The 17772-nt window shown below is 38.8% G+C and overlaps 1 non-coding gene across 1 annotated transcript; it reads left to right on the top strand.

Moving 5' to 3' along the window:
* Window positions 1–1494: 1494 nt before the first annotated feature.
* LOC126007896 (small nucleolar RNA SNORA51) lies at window positions 1495–1627 on the top strand. The gene has a single exon (XR_007495370.1). It is a non-coding gene; the product is annotated as a small nucleolar RNA SNORA51 (small nucleolar RNA).
* The last annotated feature ends 16145 nt before the right edge of the window (window positions 1628–17772 follow it).

Raw genomic sequence — 17772 nt, 5'->3', positions numbered from 1 at the left:
CTTCTAAAATTCATTTGGAACAATAAACAACCACGAATAGCTAAAGAAATACTTGGGAAAAGGAATATGGGAGGTATTACTTACCATAATTTTAAACTGTATTACAAAGCAATAGTTATCAAAACAGCATGGTATTGGAATAAAGACAGACTCTCAGATCAGTGGATTAGGCTTGAGTACTCAGAAAATGTTCCCCAGATATACCATCACCTAATTTTTGATAAAGGTGCAAGAAATCCTAAATGGAACAGGAAGGCCTCTTCAATAAGTGGTGTTGGCACAACTGGCTAGTCACTTGTAAAAAAGCAAATTTAGACCTCCAGTTAACATCATGTATAAAGGTAAAGTCCAAATGGATTAAAGACCTAGATATCAGACCTGAAACTATAAAGTATATAGAGCAACATGTAGGTCAAACATTCCATGACATTGAGACTACAGGTATCTTTAAAGAGGAAACCATACTCTCCAAACAAGTGAAAACAGAAAAAAATAAATGGGACTATATTAAGCTGAGAAGCTTCTGCACCTCAAAGGAAATAGTGCCCAGAATACAAGAGCCACCCACTGAGTGGGAGAAACTACTTACCCAATACCCAGCAGATAAGGGATTAATATCCAAAATATACAGGGCACTGACAGAAATTTACAAGAAAAAAAATCTAACCCCATCAAAAAATGTGGAGAGAAATGGACAGACACTGACAAAAAAAATACAAATGGCTAAAAGGCACATGAAAAAAATGCTCCACATCACTAATTATCAGGGAGGTGCAAATCAAAACAACTATCAGGTACCATCTCACACCACAGAGATTGGCACACATCAGGAAAAATGAGAACAAGCAGTGCTGGCAGGGATGTTGAAAGGAACTCTTATTCACTGCTGGTGGGAATGCTGTCTGGTTCAACCTTTCTGGAAAGCGATATGGAGATTTCTCCAAAAGCTGGAAGTTGAGCTCCCATATGATCCAGTTATACCACTCCTAGGGATATATCCTAGGAACACAAAAATACAATACAAAAACCCCTTTCTCACACCTATATTCATAGCAGTATTATTTACAATAGCCAGACACTGGAAACAGACTAGATGCCCCTCAATAGATGAATGGTTAAAAAAACTATGGTACATAACACAATGAAATATTATACGGCCATCAGAAGAGATGAAGTCATAAAATTTTTCTATACATGGATTTATATGGAATTTATTATGCTGAGTGAAATAAGTCAGAGGGAGAGAGATAAACACAGAATGGTCTCGCTCATCTATGGGTTTTGAGAAAAATGAAAAGCATTTGTGTAATGATTCTCAGAGACAAAATAGAGGAGTACTGGAGGGTCCAGCTCCCGACATGAAGCTCACCAAAGGGATCGTTTAGTGCAGTCACAGATATAATTACACTGAGAACCATCATAATAAAATCATCATAATAAAATATATAACATATATATATGTTAAAACTTCAAAAAGAAAGAAAAGAAAGATAAGGCCTCCCAATTTTTACCACAGGCTGTGTTCTTTACACTGACTGTATAGAAAGAGGATAAAGAGTAAATTCACCCCATATACACATCAACACAGGCCCTTTGCCTGGTCTGTATTGTAAATTGGGGGAAAAAGTTTAGAGAAGAAATATGGAGGATGCTCACAGAACTCAAAGAAAATATAGAACAGAAAACTAATAAGAATCAAGAGAATATCAAGATAGAAATCAGAAAGCTCCAAACTGAAATATCAGGTCAAATAACAGGTCTTAAAAACTCAGTAGACGAATTGAAGAACAAAATGGATGAGCTTTCCCACAGGTTAACAGCAACTGAGGATAAAATTAGTGCGCTGGAAGATGAGATGCATAACAACTCCATACAGAAAAAGAGACTGAAAAAAAGCCTTAAAGCAAATGATCAGACAATGAAAAAATTACTCAAAGAATATGAGCAGATGGAAATAGAAGTCTTTGATAAGCTCAACAGAAACAATTTAAGAATCATTGGAGTCCCAGAGACCCAGGAAGAAAATCTCCAGGAAGAATCAACAGTCAAAAACATCATCACAGATAAACATCACAGAGCTAAAGAATACATGTGACCAAATCCTGCATGCCCAAAGAGTACCTGCTAAAAGAGACCCCAGAAAAACACCCTAAGACACATCCTAGTCACAATGTTGAATCCCACAGATAGAGACAGAACACTGAAAGCAGCAAGATCAAAAAGGGAAATTACATTGAAGGGAGCATCCTTGAAATTTACAGAGGCCTATCACCAGAAACACTCAAGGCCAGAAGGCACTGGTGGGACATAGTGACAAACTCAATGAAATAAATGCTTCGTCTAGAATACTGCACCCAGCAAAACTCACTTTCAGGTTTGAAGGAAGAGTACATAGCTTCACAGATAAATAACAGCTCAAAACTTTACAGACTCAAAACCGGTCTTAAAAGAAAAACTGAAAGATCTACTTTAAAGACAAGAAAGACCAACAAACATACCAAATTTTTACACAAAGATGGCAATGAATCCCATGACAGTTATATCAATGTCAATGGAATAAATGCACCCGTTAAGAGGCACAGAGTGGTAAAATGGATGAAAAAACTGAACCTAACCTTCTGCTATCTACAAGAAACACACCTGAATAGTCAGAATAAACATAGACTCAAAATCAAAGGTTGGAGGAAAATCATCCAAGCAAACAACACCCATAAAAAAGCTGGAATGGCCATATGAATATCAGATGACACAACCTTTACACTCAGAAAAGTTGTAAGGGACAAAGATGGACATTACATACTAATCAAAGGATATGTAGAGCAGGAATAAATCACTCTTCTAAACATATATGCACCCAAAGAGGGACCAGCAAAGTATTTAATACAATTGGAGACCTCAACACTGGCCTGTCAACTCTTGATAGGTCAACCAGATTGAACCCAACAAAAATATACTAGACCTGAAAAGAGAAATGGAAGAAAGAGGCCTAGTAGATATACATAGGACACTCCATCCTCAGAAACCTGGATACACATTCTTTCCCAAAGAACATGGGTCATTCTTCAGGATAGACCACATGCTGGTACATAAAACATACCTCCATAAAATCAAGAAGATAGAAATTTTACAGGCTACCTTTGCTGACCACAAGGCCCTGAAGTTAGATATGAACTACAAAGGGACACACAAGAAAAACTTTAACAGCTGGAAATTAAACTGTCTACTAGTAAACAACCAGTGGGTCCAAGATGAAATTAAAGAGGAAATCAAAACTTTCCTGGATAAATGACAATGAAAACACAAATTATCAGAACCTATGGGATACCGCAAAAGTGGTACTGAGAGGAAAATTTAGAGTTTTGCAAGCACACATCAGGAAGGAAGAGGAGCATACATGAATAGCTTAATGATGCAGCTTATAGAATTAGAAAATGATCAATAAAAGGAACCAAAAATAGGGAGACAGAAGGAAATAACAAAGCTGAGAGCAGAAATCAATGAAGTGGAACCCCCCCCCCAAAATCAAAAAGATTAACGAAAGTAGAAGTTGATTTTTTGAAAAAATAAACAAGATTGATAGACCATTGGCAAAACTCACAAAGAAAGAGGGAGAGAAACTTCATAACACATATTAGAAATGAAAAGGGGGAGATCACTACAGATACTGCAGAGATACAAAGGGTATTCAAAGGGTTGAATAAAGAAGATGTAGCACATCAAACACCCCCATCACTATTGAGGAAATTAAAACTGTAATAAAATTTTGCCCAAAAACAAAAGCCCAGGCCCTGATGGATTCACTAATTAATTCTTTCAAATCTTTTAAGAGGAACTACTAACAATCTTGGCCAGGCTCTTTTTAAATTGCAAAAACTGGAACACTTCCAAATAGCATTTATCAAGCCAACATCATCTTAATACCAAAACCAGATAGAGATGATGCCAAGAAAAGAAAATTGCAGACCAATATCCCTGATGAATTCAGATGCAAAGATCCTCAACAAAATACTGGCAAGCAGAATTCAATGCCTCATCAAGAAGATCATTCACTGTGATCAAGTAGGTTTCATCCCAGGACTGCAAGGATGGTTTAACATCCGTAAATCTATCAACATAATACACAACATCAAAAATAATAAAATCACATGGTCATATCAATAGACACAGAAAAAGCATTTGATATGGTCCAACACCCATTCATGAAGAAAACTCCCAGCAAGATGGGAATGAAAGGAACCTTTCTCAATATAATTAAGGCCATCTACCACAAGCCAATGGCAAATATTCTCAGTGGAGAAAAACTAAAAGCCTTCCCTCTAAATTCTGGTACAAGACAAGGCTGTCCTCTCTCACCACTCCTATTCAACAGTCCTTGCTAAGTGATTAGGCGAGAAAAAGATATTAAGGGCATCCAGTTAGGAAAGGAAGATGTCAAGCTCTCACTGTTTGCAGGTGACATGATACTCTACTTAGAAAACTCTAAAAACTCTACCAAAAAGCTTCTAAAAATAATAGATTGAGGATCCCACATGCCAGGATTCCTGCTCCTCTCCTACGGGTATGGCTGGGAATCTGGGTAGACAGCTGGCCAATGGCCTCCTGGGCTGATCACCTAGTCCAGGAGACCAAGATCCCCCCATGCCACATTGGTCTTCAGGGCCAGGTTTGGCAACTGGGCTCTGAGGGGAGAGGGGAGGAGGGAAACTCCAAATGCATGCTTTTTCAAACTGGAGAGGAAGGCTGCAGCTGGATCCAGAAAACCACACATGCCAGGATTACTGCTCCTCTTCTACTGGCATGGCTGAGAATCTGGACAGACAGCTGGACAAAGGCCCCCAGGACTGACCAGTTAGTTCTGGAGACTGAGAGCCTCCATGCCAAGCTGGCTTTCAAGGCCAGGTCTGGCATCTGAGCTCTGGGGGGATGGGGAGGAGCCAAACTCCTCCCCCATGCTTTTTCATACTGGAGAGAGAGGCTGCAGCTGGACCCAGATGATCCCATATGCCAGGATTCCTGCTCCTCTCCTACGGGTATGGCTGGGAATCTGGGTAGACAGCTGGCCAATGGCCTCCTTGGCTGATCACCTAGTCCAGGAGACTGATTCCCCCCATGCCAAATTGGTCTTTAGGGACAGGTTTGGCAACTGGGCTCTGGGGGGAGGTGGTAATAGGGAAACTCCTCCCGTATTCATACTGGACCCCCTGCAGCAGTGTCTCTTCTTACTAATACTCATTTTTATAATCATGCGGGGCAAATGCACCCGCGCAACAAATATACTTTTTAAATATTATCTAAAAATGTTCTTCATTCTAGACGGTTCCTAGGAAAGGAAATGGAATACAAAAGATTTGGATGATAACACTCAAATAGATCTTTAAAGTCAGTCTTTATGGACGTGACTTTCCATACTGACTCCAAGCTGAAATCACAAACAATTCATATATGTGTATTGTATATAGCCCCTGTCATGTATTGCTTCTCCCCTACCCCTGTGTCTCCTCTATCCCCTCATTCTTCAATCCTGATTAATTATCTTCCCCTAATTTAACCCTCTTTACCCTCAGTTCCTAATTTGGTAGGCACCAAGATTGACCTCCTGCCCCCAACAAACCACCTTCCAGCTCCTCAGTGAAAGACACCCTCTGGGTTCCCATTCTCATGCATTGACAAAGAACTACAACCATCATACCTGCTGACTCATGCTTGATGGCCCCTCTCACCCCAACCAAATCGTGGACTGTTGCACGATACAGGAATTGGCCTCAGCAAAACTCCCAGCTCAAAGACACTATATGGTCTCGTAATGCAGCAAAGCATCTCTCAAACTCAATTCCAAGGCCTGTGAATTGAAAAGTACCTTGGCTTTTACTCCTCACAAGAATATACCAAAAGACTCAATTGGGAGTCATATATTGCCTATGGAAGCTCAATACTTGTATAACAATACATCTTAAGATGTGTATTCCTAAATATACAAGTAGCCTCCTCCATCACATGTTTTATTCGAATACCTTATCTTTTTAACTCAGTTTTATTTATTTGTTCTATTTTAATATATACATTTTTTCTCTATTCTTGTTATTTTTGGTGCTGCTTGGTACAAAAAGCCTTGACTGGGATTCAAGCTCAGAACAAAACCAGACGACAGAGACTGTGTGTGCAACCTGTCATCCTTACCCAGAATAGCACCAGCAACACAGTATTACACCATAAGTTTTTGTATGGGTACAGTAAAAAAAGGGGAAACCATAGATACAGAAACAAGATCTTATCTTCTAGGGATAAGAACTCACTTTTTATAGCAGAAAGGTGCCTCCCATTCTGAACATGTGTCATATGGATACAACCTGTCCCCAAGAGATTGGACAGTGTTAGTCCAATCCGAAAGCCCAGATGCCCGACGTAGAAATGATACAGATCCAGGCAACACCACCAGGAACTAAGCTCCATCGGGAGATTTTTAACACAACTCTGGCACCAACTTGTGCCAGTTTTGATATGACGAGAAAAGGAAAACTTGACCTAAGACCAGGCTGTCCTATCACATAGGACACTATCACCTAACACTAAATGAAAACCAGAAGAGCTATCATCCTTTGAACTGTGAAAAATAAGAGCACCAACAACAGAAAACTGACTTTGACAACTGTGACTGAACAGAGTCTACCTTGGGACTAATAAGGAAAACCCTACCCTAGGCTGTAGTTCAGGACACATAAGAAACAACAACAACAACAAGATGTCTTATTGCAGAGGTCCAACTTGGACAACAGAGACTGAGCAAAACCTTTGGAATCATAATATCCTAGGCTTCGGCTTAGGGACTGAACAAAAACAGGGAGCAAGTGTTACAGAAGACTGAACACCACAACAATGATGGATAGGAACCTCTAGAACCTAGAGACTCTATCCTAGACCCTGACCTATAAACCTGTGCAAATACCAAGATTGCTAGCAACAGTGGCTTGATTTTCTCACACACAACCGAGAGGAAACTTTCCTGGCATCACAAAAAAGCCTTTGGGATGGGGTAATGAGTATATATGGAGCCAGGGGTTGATCCCATGATAGTATGCTTCAAGGATGGAGAAACCCTGAATCTCTTAGGCCACGGGAATTCCCTTTCTTCCCCAATGCTTACTGTGTCTATGCAAAAAAAAAAAAAAAGTGGGGGGAACGCCAAACCCTACTACTCCAGCACCCATACTTTTTCTTGTTTTGTTTTGATGTGTTAGTTTTTACTTTATTTTCCTTCTCTTTTTTCTTCCACTTTTCTCTTTTTCACGCTTGTGGTTATTATTTAGAGATTTTTTTTTTGGCCGGGTCCATTTTTTTATTCCATTTTTCTTTCTTTTTCTTTTTCTTTTTTTCTCTCTTTCTTTCTTTTTTTTGGTAGTTGTCACCAAATTTTTTTTCTCCCCTTTTTCTTATCCTTTTTAACTCCAATGACGGTGGAATGGATGCCTAATCTACAACAAACTGTAAAGTGGAGAACAGTTGCACTAGCATACTGGGGGGTAGAAGAGGGAGATATGGGATGCATACTGGGAATAGGGGCAAAGGGAGGATGCACTGGTGGTGGGAATGCCCCTCATTCATTGTCACTATGTACCATAAATGATGCAGTGAAAGATTTGTAATGCACTTTGGTCACAATAAAAATTAAAAAAAATAATAGATTAATATACAATGTGGCAAGCTACAAAATTAACACATAAAAATCAATGGCCTTTTTGTACACCAATAAGGATAGGGAATAAATGGACATTAAGAGAACAATCCCATTCACATTAGTGCCACACAAACTAAAATATCTTGGAGTCAACCTGACTAAAGATGTGAAGGAACTATACCAAGAAAACTATAAAACACTGCTCCAAGAAATAAGAAAGGACACGTGGAAATGGAAACACATAGCCTGCTCATGGATTGGCAGGATCAACATTATTAAAATGGCAATACTTCCTAAAGCATTATACAGATTTAACGCGATTCCTCTAAAGATACCCATGACATTCTTCAAAGAAGTGGATCAAACACTTCTAAAATTCATTTGAAACAATAAACACCCTCGAATAGTTAAAGCACTCCTTGGGAAAAGGAATATAGGAGGCATTACTTTCCCCCAATTTTAAGCTGTATTACAAATCAATAGTTATCAAAACAGCATGGTATTGGAATAAGGACAGACCCTCAGATCAGTGGAATAGGCTTGAGTACTCAGAGAATGTTCCCCAGACATATAACCATCTAGTTTTTGATAAAGGTTCAAGAAATCCAAAATGGTGCAAGGAAAGCCTCTTTAACAAGTTGTGTTGGCACAATTGGTTAGCCACTTGCAAAAAAGTGATCTCATACCCTCAGCTAACATCGTGTACGAAGGTAAAATCCAAATGGATTAAAGACCTTGATATCAGATCTGAAACTATAAGGTATATAAAACAACATGTAGGTAAAACACTCGAGGGCATTGCAACTAAAGGCATCTTTAAGGAGGAAACAGCACTCTCCAAACAAGTGGAAGCAGAGATAAACAGATGGGACTATATTAAGCTGAGAAGCTTCTGCACCTCAAAGGAGATAGTTCCCAGAATGCAAAAGCCACTCATTGAGTGGGAGAAACTATTCACTCAATACCCATCAGATAAAGGACTAATACCAAAATATACAAGGTATTGACAGAACTATACAAGAAAAAAAATCTAACCCCATCAAAAAATGGGGAGAAGAAATGAACAGATACTTTGTAAAAGAAGAAATGCAAATGGCCAAAAGGCACATGAAAAGATGCTCAACATCACTAATCTTCAGGGAGATGCAAATGAAAACAACTATCAGGTACCACCTCAAGCTACAGAGATTGGCACACATCACAAAGAAGGAAAACAAGCAGTGCTGGCTGGGATGTGGAGAGAAAGGAACTTTTACTCACTGCTGGTGGGAATGCCATCTAGTCCAACCTTTATGGAAAGCGATATGGAGATTCCTCCACAAACTGGAAATTGAGCTCCCATACGATCCCGCTATACCACTCCTAGGGATATACCCGAGGAACACAAAAATACAGTACAAAAATCCCTTCCTCACACCTATATTCATTGCAGCACTATTTACAATAGCCAGACTCTGGAAACAACCAAGATGCCCTTCAACAGATGAGTGGCTAAAGAAATTGTGGTACATATAGACAATGGAATATTATGCAGCTGTCAGGAGAGATGAAGTCATGGCATTTTCCTATACATGATGTACATGGAATTTATTATGCTGAGTGAAATAAGTCAGGGGGAGAGAGAAAGATGCAGAATAGTTTCACTCATCTATGGGTTTTAAGAAAAATAAAAGACATTTTTAGCAGTATCTCAGAGACAAGAGAGATGAATGCTGGTAGGTGCAGCTCATGGCATAAGCTCAACATAGAGAGTGATGAGTGCAGTTAGAGAAATAACTACACTGAGAACTATCATAACAATGTGAATGAATGAGGGAAGTAGAAAACCTGTTTCAATCATAGGTGTGGGTGTGGTGGGGAGGAGGTAGATCTGGGAAATTGGTGGTGGGAATCTTGCACTGGTGAAGGGGGGTGTTCTTTACATGACTGCAATCATAAAACTGCAATCATGTTTGTAATTAAGGTGTTTAAATAAAGATAATTTAACAATAAAAATATAAACTTAAAAAAATTAAAAAAAAAGAAGTTACCAGTCACAAGTAAAGTAGTAAAGTTTATTCTAGCTCAAGAGTAAATTCAGACAACATATCACTTGGTTAAAACTCTGATGAAACAAGGCAGTTGGCCTCCTGGTGAGATGCTATTGTTTCAGAATGGTCCTCTTGTAGCAGATTGACCCTTGTTCTAGCCACCAAAAAATCTTACTGTTTCTGCCAGTGACTGCTATTGCCGCTCCTCCTATCTCTCAGTCTTTCTGTCTATCTCAGTCTGATGGTCTCCAGGGTGTAATACTTCTATGTAATTGTTTCTTAAAGGTTTTTTTTTTGTTTGCTTGTTTTTGCTTGTTGGCCCACACCCGGTGATACTCAGGGGTTACTCCTGGTTATGAGCTCAGAAATCGCTCCTGGCGTGGGGACACGAGGGGTTGGGGGAATCGAACCGCGGTCCATCTAGCTTAGTGCGTGCAAGGCAAATGCCCTATCGTTTGAGCCTCCGCTCCGGCCCCTTAAAGTAACAGTTTTTAAAAATTACCTTGAACATCACCTTGTCTGTTAGCACTGCATCATATAAGCATATAGAGTGTCCTCTTAAGCGGATTGATTTTATTCCACTCCTCCCACAAAACAGCATGTCTTTCACATTTGTCTGTGCTACTACACATGATTTATGCTGTCCTTTTTATGCGATAGAACTATTTTTTTCATGCTCACTTTTTAAAAAATCCAGTTTCCCTTTGTGAGCACAGGAAGATGTAGGTATTTTCCGAAATGATTCCTTGTTATTATCTCAAACTCACTCAAATGCTTGCACACCTTCTCTTACCCCTCAATCTAGTGCGTATTTCTGTCATTTGTCATTCTCATATCTGAAGCATGTCTGAAATTATCTAATCATTGACTCATTTTTTTTCTCTTAGTAAGATGTAGGCCCCTAAGATATGTGTGTGTGTGTGTGTGTGTGTGTGTGTGTGTGTGTGTGTGTGTGTGTGTGTGTGTGTGTGTGGGTACATCCTCATCAGCTCTACTTTACCTTTATCACTATGCTCAGGGTTTAGGGTAGCATTTACTGCAAAGAATGTACTCCTTTGATTTACTTGTGTTTGAATAAATTCATACTGTGGTTGGATCAAAGTGATTTATTAAGGCACAGAAGTTAGCCAGTATTTTAATGCATTAACATTTGAGCACTTGACAGTTATTTTCCCTTCCCAATGTTAGACTGAAACATTTTAATGTGCAGATAATTTTCTTTCAAAATACATGATTGGTAATAGCTATATCCAATATTTAAAGCTTGTCAGGCATTTTTGTTTATGCTTTTTAATGTTTATTCATTATCTATTTCTAAACTCAATTTTATTTTATTTTACTCCTATTTAATTAATTTTTGTGTGGGGACTGAATTAATGAAAGGACAAGCTATCTTCCTTTGGGAATGTTTGTAATTAAACTTACATAAGCACAACGGTAGGGCGTTTGCCTTGCAAGGAGCCAACCCAGGACTGATAGTGGTTCGAATCCCGGCATCTCATATGGTCCCCGGAGCCTGCCAGGAGCGGTTTCTGAGCACAGAGCCAGGAGTAACCCCTGAGCGCTGCCGGGTGTGACGCAAATACCAAAAACAAACAAACAAACAACAACAAAACTTACATAAACTCTATGTCAGTATCGGTAAAAACACTTAAAGTTAAAAACAGCAACAACAACGATTATTTGGGGCCGGAAGGATAGCACAGAGATAAGGCGTTTGCCTTGCAGGTGGCTGACCCAGGACTTCCGGACCTCAGTTCGATTCCTCAGCATTCCATATGGTTGGTCCCTCAAGCCAGGAGCGATTTCTGAACGCAGAGCATCACAGGGTGTGGCCCAAAAACAAAGCAACAACAACAACAACAACAACAACAAAACACACACAAAACCCATCACAAAAAACTCAAAAACGATTTTTCATATACTGAGTCTATCCTGGATTCCTAATGTCCAGACGATGGCAACACCTACATGCTTTCATATTTTAGGTATGGCCTTAGGCGCATCCAGAGGAACAGCATTTTCCTGAAAAAAGAAAAATTAGGATCGGTAGACCACACGAACAAATCTAAGCAAAAGTCCCTGGAAATATCTTATTTTATGATCTTTGTAAGTCTTTCTTTTCAAAATTTCACACACTCATACATCCACTCAAGAAAGGAAATCATCTTGTCATGTAATTAATGCTACTTATAGTAGAGATCTAAAGTATAGACTTGGTTGGTGTTAAGTTCACTTCTCTCTCCTATGCCTCTAAACCATGCCTTTTACCCCCTCCCTTCCTCCCTCACTTCCTCCCTTCCTTCCTTCCTCTCTTTCTTCCTCTCTCCCTCCTTCCCTCCCTCCTTTCCTTCCTCCCATTTTCATTCCTACTTTCTTTTCTTCATTCCTTCCTCTTTTCTTTCCTTCATTCCTCCATTCCTACTTTCTTTCCTTCCATATTTCCTTCCTTCCATCTTGCCATTTCCAACCTTTCTTCCTTCCATTTTTCCTTCCTACTTTTTTTTTTGTTTGTTTTTGTTTTTGGGTCACACCCGGCAGAGCTTAGGGGTTACTATTCCTGGCTCTGTTCCCAGGAATCACTCCTGGCAGGCTCAGGGGACATTATGGGATGTCAGGATTCGAACCACCATTCTTCTGCATGCAAGGCAAATACTCTACCTCCATCCTATCACTCTGGCACCTCCTTCCTACTTTCTTTCCTTCATTCCTCATTACTTTCCTTTTTCCTTCTTACCATCTTCCAACTTTCCTTTCTTCCTTCTTTTCTTCCTTCCTTTTTTCTTCCTTCCTCCATTTCTTTCTCCCTCCCTTTCTTCCTTCCTTTTTGCTTCCTACCTGCTCTTTCCTCCTTCCCCTTTTCCTCCCACCCTTCCTTCCTTTCATTTTTCCTTCTTAGTTTTTTCCTTCACTCCTCCCTACTATCCTTCCTTCCATCTTACCATCTTCCAACATTTTTTCCTCCCTCCCTTCCTTCATTCCTCCCTCCCTCCCTTTCTTCCTTCCTTCTTTCTTTCCTTCCTTCCTTCCTTCCTTCCTTCCTTCCTTCCTTCCTTCCTTCCTTCCTTCCTTCCTTCCTTCCTTCCTTCCTTCCTTCCTTCCTTCCTTCCTTCCTTCCTTCCTTCCTTCCTTCCTTCCTTCCTTCCTTCCTTTCTTTTAGATGCCTTCCTTCCATCTGACTCTGGGTCAGGCTCCTCTCTTCCTCCCTCCCTCTCTCTTCATCCTTGTTTTCTTCCTCCCTTTCTTCCTTTGAAAAGGAAAGGAGTTTTTTCTATAAGGAGTTCTTTTTTAAGTGCAGCTTTGCTTTAAGTTTTAAGTTCTTCATAAAAACGCTCAGTGACCCTGACTCTGTCTGTTACAAGTCAGAGTCAAAAGCCACAGACAACAAAAGACGAGCTATCTTCAGAGGAGAAGGTACCCTCAACACACTCAAGGTCTGTTTTTCTTTAAGATCCCATTAAGCTAGCCATCTCCCTTAGGTTTTATGACCCACTGTTAACTTTTGTGATTGTTTCTTTGTTGTGATAAATGTTCTCCTAACTGTGTTAGGATGCCTGAGTTAAAATGTTTTTCTAAGATAAAGACCACAGCTGTGTCTGTGGCAGAGGGGAAATAACACTGTACCTTTGCTGTATAAAAATTTGTGAAAATTGTGTTTCAGTGTCTTTTGCTCTAAGGTTCATCCCTGAGCACTGACACTGATGCCAATCGGGCATCAGTAATAAATAATTTTTACAAATTTGCATGGCTCTCCATCTCTTTGAAACGCTCGAGACACCGCTCGAGAGAGGGGGACTGATCCCCAAACCCCAACACCTTCTTTTCCCTTCCTTTAATCTTTCCTTAATTCCTATCTATCTTTCCTCCCATTATTCCTTCCTTCCTCTTTCTTACTATTTTATTAATTACTTTATTAAGTCATTGTGGTTACTAAATTGTCCAATATTAATTTTTGTCATAGAATGTACACCACCCTTCACCAGAGCACTTTTTCAGCCACCAATACCCCCAGTTTCCTTTCCCACCCACACCCTTGCCTACCTCTTGGTCAGCCTTTTACTGCTCTCTCACTCATTTCCCTCCTCTCCTTTTTATTCCCATATTCACACTGTAGTTTGCACTGTTGTTAATAAATTGATAAATATCAATTTACCCCTTTCAGCACTCAGTTCTTGTCCAAATCATTACAAGTATCGTCATAGTGGATCATCTAACTGCATTCACCCCTCTTTGTAGGAAGCTTCCTATCATGATTGGTCCTCCTGGCCCTCATCTCTATTGTCTCTGGATACTATTACCATACTTTTACTTTTCTTATATTGCACAAATGAGAGATTATTCTATGTCTATATTTCTCCATCTGATTCACTTTACTCACCATAATACTTCCCATATCCATCCATGTATAACAAATTTAATGACTTTTTTCCCTAACAGATGCATAGTATTTCATCGTGTATTTGTTTCCACAGTTTCTTTAGCCACTCACCTATTCTCAGGTACTTGGATTATTTCCATATTCTGGCTATTGTAAACAGTGTTGTGACAAACATAGGAATGCAGAGGGCTTTTCTGCATTGTGTTTTTAGGTTCTTAGGGTATATCCCTAGGAGTGGTATTGCTAGATCATATGGATGCTCAATTTCTAGTTTTTTGAGAAATATCCATATTGTTTTCCAAAAAGGCTGACCAGTCTATATTCTTACCAGCAGTGAAAGAGAGTCCCTTTCTCCTTGCATCTGTGTCAGCAGTGTTCTATGTGATGTGTACCAATCTCTGTGCTGTGAAATACTATTTCATTGTCATTTTGATTTGCATGTTGCTGATGATTAGAGATAAAGGGCACATAAAAATATAAATGTCCATTTATATTCTTTTCTGAGAAAGTGTCTGTTCATTTCTTCTCCCTATTTATGATAAGGTTAGGTGTTTTTAACTTCCTCAATTCAATCAGTGCCTTGTATATCTTAGATATTAACCCCTTATCTGAGGGGTAAAGGGTGAATTGTTTCTTCCATTCTGTGGGTAGTCTTTATATCCTAGTCACTGTTTCCTTTGAGGCTCAGAAGCTTCTTGTTTGAATAGTGGTGGTTATTTATTTTTTATTTTTTGGTGTTTGGGTCACACCCGGCAGCACTCAGAGGTTACACCTGGCTCTACACTCAGAAACTGCTCCTGGCAGGCTTGGGGGACCATATGGGATGCTGGGCTTCGAACCACCATCCTTCAACATGCAAGGCAAATACTCTTCCTCCATGCTATCTCTCTGGCCCCTGAACAGTGGTGTTTTATCCTTAATGAAGAAGACTTTAGCTTCAATGTCATGGAGCTTCTGCCTACGTTTTCCTCATTGTACCTTATGATTTTAGGTCTGATATCCAGGTCTTTAAACCATTTTGATTAAACCTGTGTACATGGTATTGAGAGGTCTGAATTCTTTTTTTTTTTTTTTTTTGCATGCAGTTACCAGTTCACTCAATACCACTTGTTGAGACATTCCTTGCTCCATTTTATAGTTCTTGCTCCTTTATCAAAAGCTAATTGATCATATACCAGGGAGTCAGTCTCGGAATATTCAAAGTCTATTTCATTGATCTGAGGGTTTGTCCATATTCCAATAGTATGCAGTTTTAATGACTACAGATTTATAGTATAGTTTAAAGTTGGGCAAAATGATGCTTCCCATTCCCCCCCACCAAAGATTTCTTTATCTATTTGTGGACATTTATTATTCCAAAATAAAATTTAAGAATGTTTGACTTACCTCTTTGAAAAATGTCATGGGTATTCTTATAATGACTGCATTAAATGTTTATATTTCTTTGGGAAGTATTGCCATTTTAATGATGCTAGTTTCTAAATTTATGAACATTATATATGTCTCTGTTTTCTTGTGTCTTCACTTATTTCTTGAAGCAGTTATTTTTATAGTTTTCTTGTATAGATATTTCACCTCTTTGGAGTTTAGTTAACTCCAAGGTACTTGTTTTTCATGGGGGTACAAATAGAAATGTTGGAGAAATTCCATCTCATGGTGTTGGGAAATCATATGCTGGTGATTTGCCCCCCAAATTAGTAGGGCGTGAACAAGCTTATTTAAGTCCAGGGGCTAGGTTTAGCTGTAATTTCTTTACTTTCTTTCCTATAAGCAATTTAGCTAATTATTGTATGTAGACTTGGTGTTATTATGCTATTATGCAGAATGATATTGTGATCATTCTCTTTATATTTTCTCTGCACATGATTCCACATTTCTGCTGAGTGTACACTTAAGAGTTAAAGGATTGAATCACAGGTCATTTTAATTCATCTGAAATGCATGAATCCAAAATCTTCCTAAGTATACTTTAACTTATATAAACTTAGAATGTTTTCTTTCTTCTTTCTTTCTCTTTCTTTCTTTTTCTTTCTTTCTTTTTTCTTTCTTTCTTTTTTCTTTCTTTCTTTCTTTCTTTCTTTCTTTTCTTTCTTTCTTTCTTTCTTTCTTTTCTTTCTTTCTTTCTTTTCTCTTTCTCTTTCTCTCTTTCTTTCTTTCTTTCTTTTCTTTCTTTTTCTTTCTTTCTCTCTTCTCCTCTCTTTCTCTCTCTTTCTTTCTTTCTCTCTTTCTTTCTTTCTCTTCTTTCTTCTTTCTTTCTTTCTCTCTTTCTCTCTCTCTTTCTTCTCTCTCTCTCTTTCTTTCTTTCTTCTTTCTTTCTTTCTTCTTTCTTTCTTTCTTTTCTTTCTTTCTTTCTTTCTCTCTTTTCTTTCTTTCTTTTCTTTCTTCTTTCTTTCTTTTTCTTTCTTTCTTTCTTTCTTTCTTTCTTTCTTTCTTTTCTTTCTTTCTTTCTTTCTTTTCTTTTCTTTTCTTTCTTTCTTTATTCTTTCTTTCTTTCTTCTTTTCTCTTTCTTTCTTCTTTCTTTCTTTCTTTTTTTTTTTGGTTTTTGGGTCACACCCGGCAGTGCTCAGGGATTACTCCTGGCTGTCTGCTCAGAAATAGCTCCTGGCAGGCACTGGGGACCATATGGGACACCGGGATTTGAACCAACTACCTTAGGTCCTGGATCGGCTGCTTGCAAGGCAATACCGCTGTGCTATCTCTCCGGGCCCTAGAATGTTTTCTAAGAGAATTATTTTTTCCATATTAGTGTTCATGTGAATTATTTGTGTACAGGTACTGTAGCTAACTTTAACATCTGATAGTATTAACATTGCCAGAGTTATAACACTATAACAAATATTGCTCATATATACTTAGAAATAATGTTTTGTGGTAATGAGCCATTATATTGTATAGAATGAATAAATTGAAATTTTTGACTCACAATGTGCACTATATAAAAAAGGCAATGTTTCTTTCTCTGCATTCAGTAATTACTTTACTCTGGGTGGGCTCAGGGAACCACATAGAGTGCCAGGGATGGAACCTGCATTAGCCACATGCAAGGCAAGCACCCTACCTTTGTGCTAGCTCTCTTGCTGACTAAACTCACTTAGCATGTTCTCTTCTAGTTCCATCTATATGCACGGGCAAGTTGAATGGTAAGTTAGCCAGAAGGAGAGGGTAAAATATAGAATGATTTCTCTCACATATAGAATATTAAGAGACACGGTAAAGAAATAATAGTTAGCCACAGGGAACAGAAACTAGGAATTTAATTTAAGAAGGAGGGGTTTGGGTGTGGGTGGAGGCAGCTGACTGTTTGGGCAGCTGGGCGGCTGGGTGTCAGGACTCTGAGACAATGGTGGAAGGAAGCAGGCACTCGAGTGCAGGATGTGGGGTTGGAACCTTGGAAGGAATGAAACCCCTGTCATTAACAATATTATAAATTAGGGTGTTTATATGTACATATACTTTACATGTATATTTTATAATATATGTATACTTTATAATACATGTATACTTTATAAATTCATATATTCTTTTTATATTTTTTATATATAGCTCCTGGCAGGCACGGGGACCATATGGGACCATATGAAAATTCGAACCAACCACCTTAGGTCCTGGATCGCTGTTTGCAAGGCAAACACCGCTGTGCTATCTCTCCAGGCCCATATATATATATATTATATATATATATATATATATA

This window comes from Suncus etruscus, chromosome 4 (genome assembly GCF_024139225.1).
Source record: "Suncus etruscus isolate mSunEtr1 chromosome 4, mSunEtr1.pri.cur, whole genome shotgun sequence".
Lineage (NCBI taxonomy): Eukaryota > Metazoa > Chordata > Mammalia > Eulipotyphla > Soricidae > Suncus > Suncus etruscus.
Note: the sequence above shows the minus strand (reverse complement) of the source record. Positions and strands in the feature narration are given on the sequence as shown.